This window comes from Cinclus cinclus, chromosome 9 (genome assembly GCF_963662255.1).
Source record: "Cinclus cinclus chromosome 9, bCinCin1.1, whole genome shotgun sequence".
Lineage (NCBI taxonomy): Eukaryota > Metazoa > Chordata > Aves > Passeriformes > Cinclidae > Cinclus > Cinclus cinclus.
The window spans coordinates 7,617,903-7,631,571 of NC_085054.1; positions in this window are offsets into that span (position 1 = coordinate 7,617,903).

Here is a 13,669-nt window from a genome sequence, read left to right on the forward strand (position 1 = left end):
ATCTTTACTAATTTTCTGCAATGCACCTTTCATTTTTTTAGACTCAAATTTACAGTATGGTATTTTGGCTAGAATCTCTTAGTACGGTTAAGTCTGGCATGTGAAACTAAGAACCAATATGTGGGGTTTTTTTCTTCAGATTTTTTTTTTGGTATGTTTGTGAATTCCAGCTGGTTTATGCCACCCCTTAAGTAAAAGGAAATACCCTGGCTTTTTTTCTGCTCACAATCTAAACATAAGTAATTAAGGCCCACATTTTCTGCAGGTATGCATGTGACATAAAACAGATTGTGTTGTGAGTCTGGTAATGCAGATATCTTACAGAAGTATTCTGCTTCATGAATCTCCCTAGTAAAGTTTGATCAACTTCAAGAAAATAACTTTTAATTTCAATTGTTGTTCCCACAACTCAGACATTGGGTGTTGGTCACTTTCTAGAGGGTATTCTTGTGTCATTCCCAGTGGCATCAACAGGGCTTGTGCATATGTAAAAGGTCACTTAAAAGGGCCTTGACTTTTTAAGTAGTGTGTAGGAGGAGAACATTTGTTTTGTTTTGTGGCTTTACATAAAATTCAATATTATAACTTTGATGACAGAAATGCTAATAGAAAAATCACAGCATGTAAGTCATAACTTTTACTATAATCACTTTTTATTTATTCTTTAACTGAGAAAGACTCGGTGGGAATTTGTTTTCCAAGAGGATCATAAGAGAGAGAGAGAGTTTCCACAATAAAAGGTAAAACCAGTGAAAGTTTGCAGCGCCATGCTGTCACAGCTGGAGGGAGGCTTGGTGAGCACCCTCCACTTCATAGCTCACAGTTTCAGCTGCTTTAAAGCCAGGTGATTCCCAGTCCCTCAAGTCAGAGAAGCAGTGATGCCAGCAGGAGGGAGCCAAATTAGGCTGACAGGAGCTTTGCTGGAGTGGATGCAGGAATGATGAGCTGCGTCCATTCGTATCCCAGCTGTGAGCATCCTCCATCCCGGCAGCCATGGGTAGGTGAGAGCAGGTCTTGAGTTGTCCTCTGTGCATCACAGGAGCTCATAACAGCTCATTCAAGCAATGAGAAGAGGCAGAAGCCCTCTCCTCTCGCCTGCCCCTGTCCTACCATGAACTCACAGCTTGTGGGTGGGTGGGCAGCACCTTGAGCTCTGCTGTGCAGTGATCCATTGCAGAGTGCTCTTGATGCCCTCCCTTCATCCCTGCCCTCTCCATAGCCTGCATGGACAGGGGATCAGCAGAAATGTTTATTTCCTCTTTTATTTTTGAGCCATAAAAGCCATCATGGTTCTGCCAGGCTATTTCTGTTGTTTTTCTTGACTAAGAGCCTCCCCATCCAAAGTCAGAGTATTTGTTGGTAAACCAAGAGTGTGCAGCTTTCCCTCTGCTCTGCTTTTGGGGTTTTCTGACCCATGGAGCTTGGTCTTTCAGATCCTCTGGCCTCATTTCAACTGTCAAGGTCAGACGAATGTGGAATCTGAATCCTCATGAATATCATTATGCCCCAGAATTTTCCCAGATTTTGCATGCTGGAACCTTTTCAGATCCTTTGCGAGGCTACTCATCTTGAAAAATAAAATAAATTGGTAAATCTCTATGCCAATTGCAGAAGATAGAATCTAGGCAGCTCACAAAAATGTGAAAATATGCAAAGTAAACAGATTGTTTCTGACAGTAACAACCCTGCAATTGCATAAAGCATCATCAAATTGCAACCTGCACCTATTAAGCTTTGAGAACAACTGAATTCACAGTGACACATTCTCAGTTCTTGAATTCATTATCACACCTGCTCAGCTTGGAGATTTGCAGTATTGTACCTTGTTCTAAAAGGTGGTCTCCAAAGGAGCACCGTGTTATCAATATAATCTCATTTGGGTTCAATTTTATGAATTTCTCTGTGAGCTGTACAGAAAATTGTAGTGAGGGCAGGGCAAAGGGGTACCAAATATAGATAAACATATGCAAACTCTTCTGTGGCTGCTGCCTTCTGCAAAGATGCTCGTAGCAGGACCATGAGTGCTCCTGAAAGGAGATTGTGAAGGGGCAATGTGCTGCAGTGCCATTAAATCATGCTCTAACTCTGGCTGCAGAGAGCCCAGCTGAGCTGATCCACATGCACCTTCCCCTCTGTGATTTTAACAGTTTGCTTTGCTATCTAGAAGTTTCTAGGAGAAAAACAAACCCAAACCTTACAATCTAATTCACTAACTAATCACCAGAAAACCAGCTTTTTAAAACAAAAGAAATAAATACTACACTACAGTCTTGACCCTGGACAATGTGCTGAGGATTCCTTAAATCAGCATGTTAATAGACACTATTGCAGGTGTTTTCAATAGTTTAATATATTAATGTGCTCTAGAATTTTAAAGCATTTTTAATTACTATGAATTCTTTCAGTTCTGCCAGATATCTTATTGAAGTGTTTTCCCACTTAATCTAACAAAATGTTTATATGCAGTCTTCTATTTGATCTTGTCAGTAAATGTCATTAATGTGTATATAAACAATTTTTAATGGTCGTCTCTTCCAGAAGTAGTTATTGTTTTTATGGTTAGAATATGAGAGGTCTCCTGTAGTAGTATTTATTTAAGGTCAGAATTAAAGTTATGCTGTGATGCAATACATTCTTTATAAACAACTGTGCACTCAAGCAGCCCACAATTTATTAGGCATTTAGATCTATCTCCTTGATTTTATGTAATTGATACTTGGAGACAGATGGTATACTTAAGAAACTTTAAGCTGTTGAAGATTTTAATTTTTGTTTGTTTGGGTTCGCTCTAATATGTTTGTTTACCCATTGCATGTTTTTATTTCTCACAGATGTACAACAGCACAATTTTCCAATAACAAAACTTTTTCCTTTCATGAACAGCTCCATGCTATTACAGTAAACAGCTGCTGAAGCCAATGCTGGCTGGGAACTGACAGACACATTTCCCCAGCACAACATCTTTTGAGGTTTTGCAGAAGCAGAGGAACAGAGAGAAATCACCCAGCCACCTCCTGGAGGGGACACTGGAATGCAGTGAGCTCTTGCACTGCAGGTACACGTGTGAGTAGAATGAAAGGAGTCACCTCCTCTCATTAAAACAAACAGATCGTGGCAAAGCACTCTCTGCTGCTGCTGCTCTTTCACACACAAGTGTGGAAATTAGAAAATTTGTTTTGATTAACAAATCAAAACCTCCAACAGATTAGAAAAACAAAACCAAAATGATTTGGAGACTTCTCCATCCTTATCACAGAGAAGAATATCACAGTGCCAGAATTTTACGTTTTCAATGCATGAAAAGTACATTTTCATTAAAGAATGTTTTGGTTAGATTTGTCCTAACTCTGCCTTTTGACACAAAACAGAGTGGTTGGAGAATCCTGGAGATAAAGACTTGGAAGTCTTCCAAGAAAAGCTTCCTGGGAGCAAACTACAGCAAGGTGAGTTATAAAGATAAAAATATGTCATAGAATCCTAGATTATACTGAGTTGGAAGGGACCCACAAGGAACATCCAAGTCTCCTTCTCCATCCAAGAACTCCTGGCCCTGCACAGGACCTGATATCATGAAGATAATGTATTTCTATTGTAGTCACAAGAAAATACATCACGAGAACAGAATGTCCCCTTCTCTATCCAGTCTGTGGCATCTTACCAATCAGATATGAATAATTATAAATTGAGTATTGTAACCCAGAGATAATTCAGCAGTGAGATAAAGGTTGTTTAAAAACTGTGTTTGAAGGCAGAATCCTGCTGTTTAAAAGGTGAACGTAAAGAGAACAGCAAATTTTTCCTCTCAGCTAAAACATAGTGGCCACAGGTGTGGGTGGGAGGGGGCTCTGCAGCCCAAGGGGCACTGGAAAGTGTGTGGCAGGGCAGCTGTGCTGAGTTATCCTGATTGGGGCCATATAAGAGCTAGGGAGGGGCTGGGATCTTGGCTTGGTCTGGTTTGGCTTGGCACAGCTTTGGGTGTGATGGAGCTGTGCATCTGTACTGGTTTCCAGGTACTCACTTGCTTTAAGTCTGCTACTGTTGTGTGGGTCATGGTTTTCTTTGCTGAAAGCCTTTTGTTGGTTTTAGGATGGGCTGGGTTTGAGAGGTGTTTCTTTTGGACCTGCTGGAAGAAGAGTAGAAATCTGTGCTTCATCCCTCAAAAGATGTTTTGCTTTACTTTCTGTCCTGAGCACCTTGTAATTCATGGAGTCATTGAATGGTTTGAGTTGGAAGGGGACCTTAGAGACAACTTTGTTCCAGCCCTCCTTTGGTGGTCAGGGGTGCTTTTCCTTTCAGACCAGGTTGTTCAAACCTCCATCTAACCTGGCCTTAAATGGCTCAAAGGGTGAGGCATCCACAGCTTGTCTGGGTGACCTGCTGCAGTGCCTCGTGACCCTGAGAGTAAAGAATTGATTGCTAATTTTGACATAACTTACTAGCTTTTTGTTTAAATCTGTTACACCTTTTCCTGTCTCTTCATATTCTTATTAAAAAATAAAACAACTAATCCCTCTTCATTGTTCTTGTAGATCCCCTTAGTAAGGTGCTTTAGGGTCTCCCTGGCTCTTTCTCTTCTGCAGCCTGACCACCCTTAACTCTCAATGCATTTCTGCAATTGGTGCTTTGTAATATAGCTCTTAAAGCTGCTTCAGTGCTGTTGGGTGGGAACCAAGTGCAGCACTGCTGGAGAATCAAGGCAATGTTTCTGTTGCGTGGCCCTGCTGTGACTCTTGCTCTCATCCTGGAGTTGACACCAGCTCTCAAAGAAATTAAGATAAGACTTGGCTGACAAAGCTCAGTGAAATCTCGCTGAACTGTGTGAAGCAAGTCTACCAGGGAGCAAGCACAGCTGCTCCAAGGGATGGTCCTTAGAAACAAAGCCAACCTGTTTTCTTGCCAGTTGAAGTTCACCCCTGGCTACTTTAGGTCCCCGTCTCCTTTACCCAGGACTGGAGCTGTCCCTTTGTAGCTGTGTCTGTGTTGGGCTCTGCCAGCTCAGCAGCTGTGTGTGGATACAGCTCTGCCTTGTGCTGCAGACAAGGGAAGCTGCAGCTTGTGCTGATGGAGTTGTTTTGTGTTTTTTTTTTTGTTTTGTGTTTTTTTTTTTGTTTTGTGTTTTTTTTTTGTTTTTGTTTTTTTTTTGTTTTTGTTTTTTTTTTGTTTTTGTTTTTTTTTTTTGTTTTTGTTTTTTTTTTGTTTTTGTTTTTTTTTGTTTTTTTTTTTTGTTTGTTTTTTTTTTTTTTTTGTTTTTTTTTTTTTTTTTTTTTGATACCTAATGGAAAAAGTCGTAAAGAAAGAAAGAAATTCCTGCGGGTGACCTCAAACTCACATCTGGCTACCAGGATAAACAGATGAGGTGAGTAACATAGTCTGAGTTCTTCTACCTCATATTTCCTTAGAACTTCTGCTGTAAGTTATATGAAAAAAATGCGCCAAATATATCTGCCATTAAGGAATCCATAATTGAAAAACGCTTTCTAAAGAAAATTCTGATACTTATTGTTCAATGACTGTAGATTTTTACCTTCATATTCTTTAAAAACACAAAAGCAGAGTTAAAAGTGGGGTCCTGCATTTCATCAGTGAAAACAAACTGTTTTTTTCCAAATGGGGAAAACGGAGAAGGTATTAGAGAGGAAAATATGCAGATAATGAAAACCTAGGTAAGAAAGCAAAACTAACTGCATAGAAAAGGTGAAAGAAAAAGAGGAACAGCCCTGAAAAGGACACTTAGTGAGTAACTACAGGAAGTCAAAACTTTAAGGAACAAACAGCAAAGCAGGAAATGAGAAGAGTTGTGGTTGTTCTTGCTGTCCTCCTGCCAAGGCACAGGAGGTCTGCAGGGAAGCCACAAGCTGGGCATGCAGAGGGGTGGCCTGGCTCTGTCGCTGTCCCTTTCTGTGCCTCTCCTCCGAGCAGCCTTGTCCTTGTCCTGCTGAGCTCCCCATTAGCTCCTGCTGCTTATTCCTACTTGTGCCAGTGTCTGCTGGGGGAGCATCTGGCAAGGCAGGCGTTCACCCTGCCCCTTCTTCCTTCCTTCCTCTGGGGCTCAGCAGGTTTTAAGAGTGAATAAAAGTCAAAAAGAAAACGAAAGCCAGTGGTGTGTTAACTATAACTGTAAACAAACGTTGAGGTATGGTGTTTGCAAGTGTCTGGACTTGGCACGTAGTGAACTTGGATGTTAGAGATGAAAAGCTGTGACTGGTTCTGCTGTTGTTGAGGTGGACTAAACTTGGGTTTTGGAAAAGGTTTTTCCTCTCTGTGCTGAATGGGCTTTGCTTGGAGATTTTTTTTTTTTAATTTCCTTTAATCAAAGTTGCAGAGAGCTGTGCAGTGCGTATCTAAAGGAAAATCTTTTTCTTGGTGATTGACACATGTTAGAGTGAAGATGAGGTAATAATAATAAGCAACATTTACTGAACACCTAGGGAAATTAGGTGGATTTCTACTGCAAATAGCAGGCCTTGTGCAAGGCTGAGTGCAGACTTGTATTCTGATCTTTGTTTTTGTTATAACTTCGTGATGCTTGTCAGGAGTGTAAAATTATTTACTTATGGAAAAGGATTTTTTTCTCTTAAAATATGTTTAGAAACCAAGTAAATTCATAATAGCTTATTTAAAATGAAAAAAAAAGATGCTTAATACTGCTTTGGATTACTTTCTTATTGGGGAAAGAGGATATAGTTGGTGCTTTTAGAGTAAATTTGCTAGTTTTTTCAAGGCTTTGACTGTCCTGACAGCACTCAGTTCAGTCAACAATATGAAGGCAGATTGTACTCCTCAAAAAAGTGAGGGAAGTATGTGCCTTTTCTGACTTTTACTGTTAGCTTATATTGATTGTCCAATATGAATTCAGTAGAGGAGGTGATGCTATTTTATTATTGGAAGTTCTTCTAGGGTTGCTGTTAGGTTTTCTTATGTTTTCTCTAATGCATAATCTCAGAACAGGCTTAAATAATGCCAAGAGGAGGTTTTTAGTCTTGGACTCTGTACTGGGAGAGGGTAGTCAGAAAAAACCAGGATCAAGTGATCAGCGTGAACTTGAGTGTTTCTAAAAAGAGGTCTCAGCTCCCCTTTCTTTCCTTTCCTTGGAAAGGTTTATCAGCAAAAGACCTCAGACTCTGAGCTTCTTTGGCAAAGTCAGGGCAAGTTTTGACCTCAATTGCATGACATGAAAATTGACATGTAAGTCCTTGTTTCCAGTAGGTGATCTAACAATTTCTGGTGAATTTGGGTTGTTGAACGCCTGAGGCAGTTTAGATGCTCATGCATACATGTTCTTGCATTTGAAGGGTTTTGCTGTCTTAAAAGAGTGAGGTAGATGAGCTGTAGAAGAAATGTAAGGAATGCTATGCATCTTTTACAGGTCAGAGCAAGGTGGGGTGGGTGGGTGCAGCTTGGTGGAGAAACCCTGGAGTCTCCCAGCTGGATACCAGGCTGTACAGTGTGGACACCAGAGAAGCCATGCCCTCAGCTTGGCTCCTGCTGGAATCTGGGCATCATTCCTGTAGCTTATTTTCATGTAATTGATGTTAAGGACAGTAATTGCTAGCACTGGGTGGAGGTTAATTATCCAAATCGCTTATGGTTTGAAGTGTCTGGAATTGCAAACACCTCCTTGAAGGTATTGATGAAGGGACACTTTCAGGTATTTGATGTGAAATTATACGAAGAAGCTAATAGTTTTGGGTTTTATCAAGTACTAAAGTAGTATTAGGTATTAATTTCTCCTTAGTTGTGCAACCAAACACCAAGAATGTATCAGTGTGTTTAGTTTTGAGGTGGTGGCTGAGTTTTTTTCTGGCAAAGTAGATGTTGTTGGAGGTTATGAATGTATGGCTTGGGTAGAAGTTTAGACAACTTTGTAGCTTCATATAGAGCAATTTTTCAGCTTAAGGTCAATATGTTTTGAGTAGCTACAGCCCTGTCATATGCTATGATTCAACATGTTTTAGTGACCTGTAATGCATCACCAGTCATATTTGAGATTAATTGCTTGATTAAATTAGTGGAAATGCACCCACATTGCACTTTGAGTTATTTTAAAATAGCATGGTGCAGTAATGACCCAAGCTAGTCTCTTGTATTACCTGCCTTATTAGAGTAATAATGTGCAGATCTTGTTTTGCACTGTTTGCAAACCTTTCTTGACATGTAAATTGGCTCATGTTCTGCATGCTTTTATTGATTTTTTTGCAAAAGACAATTGGTTTGCTTGACCTACCTTGCTTTGTTTTTTTCCCCCCTTTTTCCTAAAGAAATCAATATAATAAAGTAATTCTTTCCTGCTATCTTCTTGTTCACTAAGCTCTTCTGAGAACAGTCAGAAAATGTCTCCCCTTCAATTATTTTAGGCTTGTTTGCATTAAATCCTTTCGAAGGGACCCATGTAAGTGTGCTACTTTAATAAGGATGCCTTCCTGTGATATAAGCTGAATAAAATTTTACATTTAAGGTGAGTAAGAACCAGTTATGGAGAAAATTGTTCGATATATGTTCCATCCTAATTTCATTTTCCATGCAAAGCCTGCTCCAGCTCTACAGTAAGATAGAAGTTTGATACAGTATGCATAATTCATGGTTTTGGCCTTCTGTCTGCCCTTCTTTTTCTGGAATGCTACATGTTTAGATGAGGTAAACTCACTCTTGTCTCCTATCAGTGCAGTTTGCTTTCAAGCAATACAATGCAGCATGTGGTGCTGCACCTGGACAGAGTGAGGCAGCTGGAGCCCCAGTTTGCAGAGCAAGCTGTTCTCTCCCACACAGTGCATTGGTCTCATTTGGGAAGTTCACCTCTCTTTCATCCTGGATATCATCTATTAATGGCTTTCCAGAAAGGATGGGATGTTTGCTCCACCTTGACATTATTAAGCAATATTTCTGTGGCAATTCAGTGGCAGCAATGGAAGTACCAGTGGATGAAGCAATTTTTTGGTAGTCACTGCGTGTGGCCTGATCCAGAGCCCATCTCTGTGTTTTGAGCCCTTCTATTCTTTGTGCTATCACATATTATCACTACTATAAGATGTTTGTAAGTGTATTTTTGATTGTAAATCTCATAGACCTTCAGGGCTTTAGTTCAGACTAACATGCCCCTGAACTACAAAAAGTTCAGCAGGTCAAATATGATTTGCCAGATGAAAAATGGGAAAATTTGATGTTTCCGAATGGCATTCTTGTTCTTTGCAGTCTTTGAGTGATGCGGAGTTGTATTGAGCAGAAAAACCCTCCTCGTGTTACATTTGCTATCAGATATTACTTTAAAAATGAAATGTGGCCATGCAAGTTGTTACCATATTGCAGAGTAGTTGAATTTGAATGTCTATGAAAATGAATGTTCACGGTTAAATAACCTATTTGAAATGAAAGCCTAATATTATAATTGTGTCAATAATAATAATAGGTTGTAAAGAGGCCAAAATAAACAATGACTCTTGGTTTTGGGAATTTAAATGCTGACCTTCATTTTAGGTTCAACTCTGAACAATAGTGTTCAAACTTGTCAGAAAATTTGCAAATTGGATTATTTTTTTGAGAAATTACCGTTATAGTTTCCATTTATATTAACTTTATAATAATTTTGCTTTATAATAACTTTTGAAATCAGCTATCCTGCATTTTTCCCAAAGACAAATAATTCATTAGATATCAACACACTTCCAGTTACACTAAAAAAAGACTGCTAAGTAATTTTCTGATATCACAATGAACTAACTGAATGCTTTGTTTAGCCTAGGGTGGTTTTTTTTTTTGTTTTTTTTTTAATTGTGAGAAACTTTGTGGAATCCCCAAACTGATCCCTTTTAGCTTTTAAATGGCAGAACTGAATAGTATTCACAGGTAATATTGCCAGTCTGGCATCTAAACATAATGTTCTTCCAGTCAAAAAATTAAAATCTAATTTATTTAATTTTATTTGAGGTGGCCTTTAGAGTCTTTCAGGTGCTTATTGGGTAGTAATTTTTTACCCTTCAACAAAATAATAAAATTTTAAGTTTAGAATAACTGCAGTGACAATGAATTGCCACTTCTTCATACTGAATCTTTAGGGGGAAAAAAAAACAACAAACTACTGAAGCAATTGAATGTTTGGAGTCCTGCTTTAGAGGAAATAGTTCAGATTCCCCTACTTGTTGTGGGGTGGGGAGATCCTGGCTGTGCTACTGGACTGCGGTGTCTGATTAGAGCACTGGGGCTGAGCTTCAGAGCTTAAAATGAGTTTGTGCAGATGCACCTGCAAGTTGGAATGTGCTCTTCCAAGAGTTTTGCCAAATGTTTCATAACTTAAAGAAATGCCTTTTTCCCATGCCCAGATACTGTAGTTGCTCTGAGCTTTGGATGCTGCAGTTGGGGGCTGGAAAATGGCTGTGGAGGTGTTCTCCACTCTCAAATGTGGAACTTCTCTTTATCCTTCTGATAATACTTACTGAAAGACAGGAATTGGTCCCTGATGGTTAATTCACTGTCACAGACAATACAAGCCCATCCTTCCCAAACAGATTTTATTTACCCAAATTATTACTCAGAAAGAATAATACTCTGAATGCTGTTCCTGTCAAAGGTCCTCTGCTTCAGTATAGATCCAAAGTCTATGAATTTGTATTGGAAATTCCTATGTGTGAGTCCTGTTTGTCTTGACTGTCTCAAAGTGCAATAGTAGCTGCAACATATAACACATCAAAACAGTTTATGCAGCTGCAGTGCTAAACAAGTTTAGTCCTCAAGACCCAAGTTTCAGGTGTTATCTGCTATGTAACCCTTTATTAACTGAGGTCAGGACTGTGGTTGTGGACTTGTCATGGACTCTGAGTTCCATGAACTGGGCTGTGGCTCTGCTTCCTTGTACCTAGTGTATTTTAACTAAAGAATGATTTTCACACTCCATAGTAGAAATCCAATGGGCAGGGAGAAGTTTAAGGATATTAAATGTACTAATTAATCAACCCTCCTCAAAGATACTGCCTTCATCATAGATGCCTATAGTAAACGTAGCCAAAGTGCCCCTGAGAAGAGGCAAAAGTGATGGGTGACTAAATCATAGCAAGTATGCACTGCAAAGCTGCTAAAAAAATACAATTCCTAGCTGCCATCACAGTGTAAATACTAGAATCTAGATTTTTTTCCCTTAATTTGTGTTTTGAAAAACAGCTTCCTGTTTATTTCAATCTTTCACCTTCAGAAAGCGAAATAGGCTCCTCAGGTGAGGTTTAAAAAGGGGAACAGAAACATTTGATTTTGTGTGGGAGTGATTAGAGGCTGTAAATGGAGTAAGAATTTCTCATCAATCAAATATGAGTGTGCTGGAGAAGCTTGTTCTGTGCAGCAGGAGAGGAAAAGATCAGGGGCAGGTGTGCCTCTGCAGTGCAAGTTAGCATTTACAGTTATGATTGCCACTACTTTGGAAAACCTTTTGTTTTCCCATCCCAAACTCGAGTACCACATCAATGCAAAAAGAAGGCATCAACAATAACTGAATTAAAACAATATTTTTAATTAAGAAAAATGCTGGAAATGTGACTTCCTTGCTCTGTAGTAGCTTGAGCTTTAAATATGCCACTTAGCAGTAACACTGGGAAGTGCCTTTAGGCTTTGGAGTCCCAGTTAGAGGCTTTGCACTGAGTCCTGTGTTTTCTTACTATGATGAGGGACTAAGAGTGGAGGGAGAAGGACAGCATCCAGCTGCTGGAGTTGCTGTAGATGGAGTGAGCAGAGACCTGGCTGCATTACACAGCTGCCTCTGGTGTTAGTCTGGGAAATAAATGGTGCTCGATTGTAGGCTTCCATGGTGACTCTCTATTGTACCTGTCGTGCAGCTTGCTGGGGCTTTCCTTTCCTTTCAAGTATTTAATTCTGCACTCCTTGAGTTCAGCAGCATGTCTCCTTACGTAGGAATAAGCATAATAATTTGAGGCATGTACTCGCTGAATTCAGTACTTTGTAAAGGCAGTAATCCTGAGTATAAATAAACATCCAGCATTCCAGGCAGTAATAAAAACAATTCTTATAGTCTTAATAGACTGTAGCATTTTTAAAAGGTTAAAATTCAGCAGGTCTCAAAGTAGATTCTGGATGATAGTAGTCTTCAACTGATTGCTTTTTTGACACCCAAAAGACATCCTGTGTTGGACACTGAAAATTTAAAGTGCAAAATGTATTGCAAAGTAGAGAATGGAAACTGGAAAGAATGGAAATAGGATTTGAAGTTAAATATATAGCTTTTCAGAAAAAAAAACTAGCAAGGAATAATGCATAAATTCCTAGTCTTTATATTTACTTAGTACATACACAACTAGAAATGAATGTATTAAATAATGTTGTATATGTTCTCATACATAGAATGGAAACCATAAATATGTCAATCATTTCATATATAGAGTGCCTATTTTAAGCCAGTGGGAATATTTTACAAAAAAAGGGATTCCATTTACCTTTAAAGACCAGAGCTGTTTTTAATTTAACTGCAAGCAGAGGAGATGGCCCTTGATGATTTGTAGAACAAGTTCTTTCCAGTTAAGCCTGTCATCTCTACTTATGTAAAATTCCATTTCCAAACTCTATATTACAAATTTTTGCTTAGCCTAATGATAGTGGCTAGTGATATTTATGCCTTGGATATGTTTTATTTATGCTAGAACTTATTTTGGTAGAGGGGGAATTAAAGAAGTGTATACCTCTGTTTATAATGTGCAGTTGTAGAGGCTTCTGCAGAAACTAGGTGGTTGATATCTTGTATTGTCCTACATTATGCCCTTAAATGGAGACCCAGGGTTTTGAAATAGTAGCTGGGGCATTTGGTGACTTGTAAAGAACTTCATGTATTGATTTCTTACTTCCTTATGTTTGTCCCTGTTTGCCTAGAGCTTCCAATTAGCTGCATGTGAAAAGTGATTATAGAACTTGTGCAGTCAAACAAAATCTGGCTTTCAGATTTGCACATCTTTATGCAGTTATTCCAGTGTGTGATTTTAATTTTTCTGCATGGAAGATGGAAGAACTTGTTTCATATTCTTGACATCCATTTTTATCCACAGTGTGTCATTGTTCAATCCTTTTTGTCTGATTGGTTGTTCTCTACTCCTGCATATAAAGGTTCAAAAGTGGCTGTAGTTTAACAGCCGTTCCTCCTTTTCTCCGTGTTTTTACTTTAAGTAGTTCAGCCATGTGTTCTGTTACAACAATCTGTGAGCTCCTGGAGCAATAAAGAGAGCAAAAATCTATTCTTGGAGGTGTTTGCTTTTCTTGATTTACCTCGTCTTTTTCCTATAGTCTTTTGTCTGTAGTTATTAATTATAGTCAGAGCAACATTTTCAGTGATTAATTGGCCACTTCTTAAAACAATAAAGTTGCTTAATAAGCAAAACACAGTGAAAATTTCTATTTCTGGGAGACCTTCTTTGGTAAGAAGGCTCGTATGCACACTAGCAATTTTAGTGCTATAAAAATGAGGGGAAGGTTTCTCATAGATGGGTGATGTTTAGAGTAATAAACTGCTAGTTTTAAAAATGCCCCCACTCCAGTATTAACACACTTTTGGCTTTATCCCTTGATTTAAACTTAAGCTAATTGGATTTCTTTAAACAGAAAGGGAAAAACGTTGAGCAGCACTCACAAGTGCTGGGAGAAGGAGATAAGAATTATGGCCTTGCATTGATAACTGCCTTTACAAAAT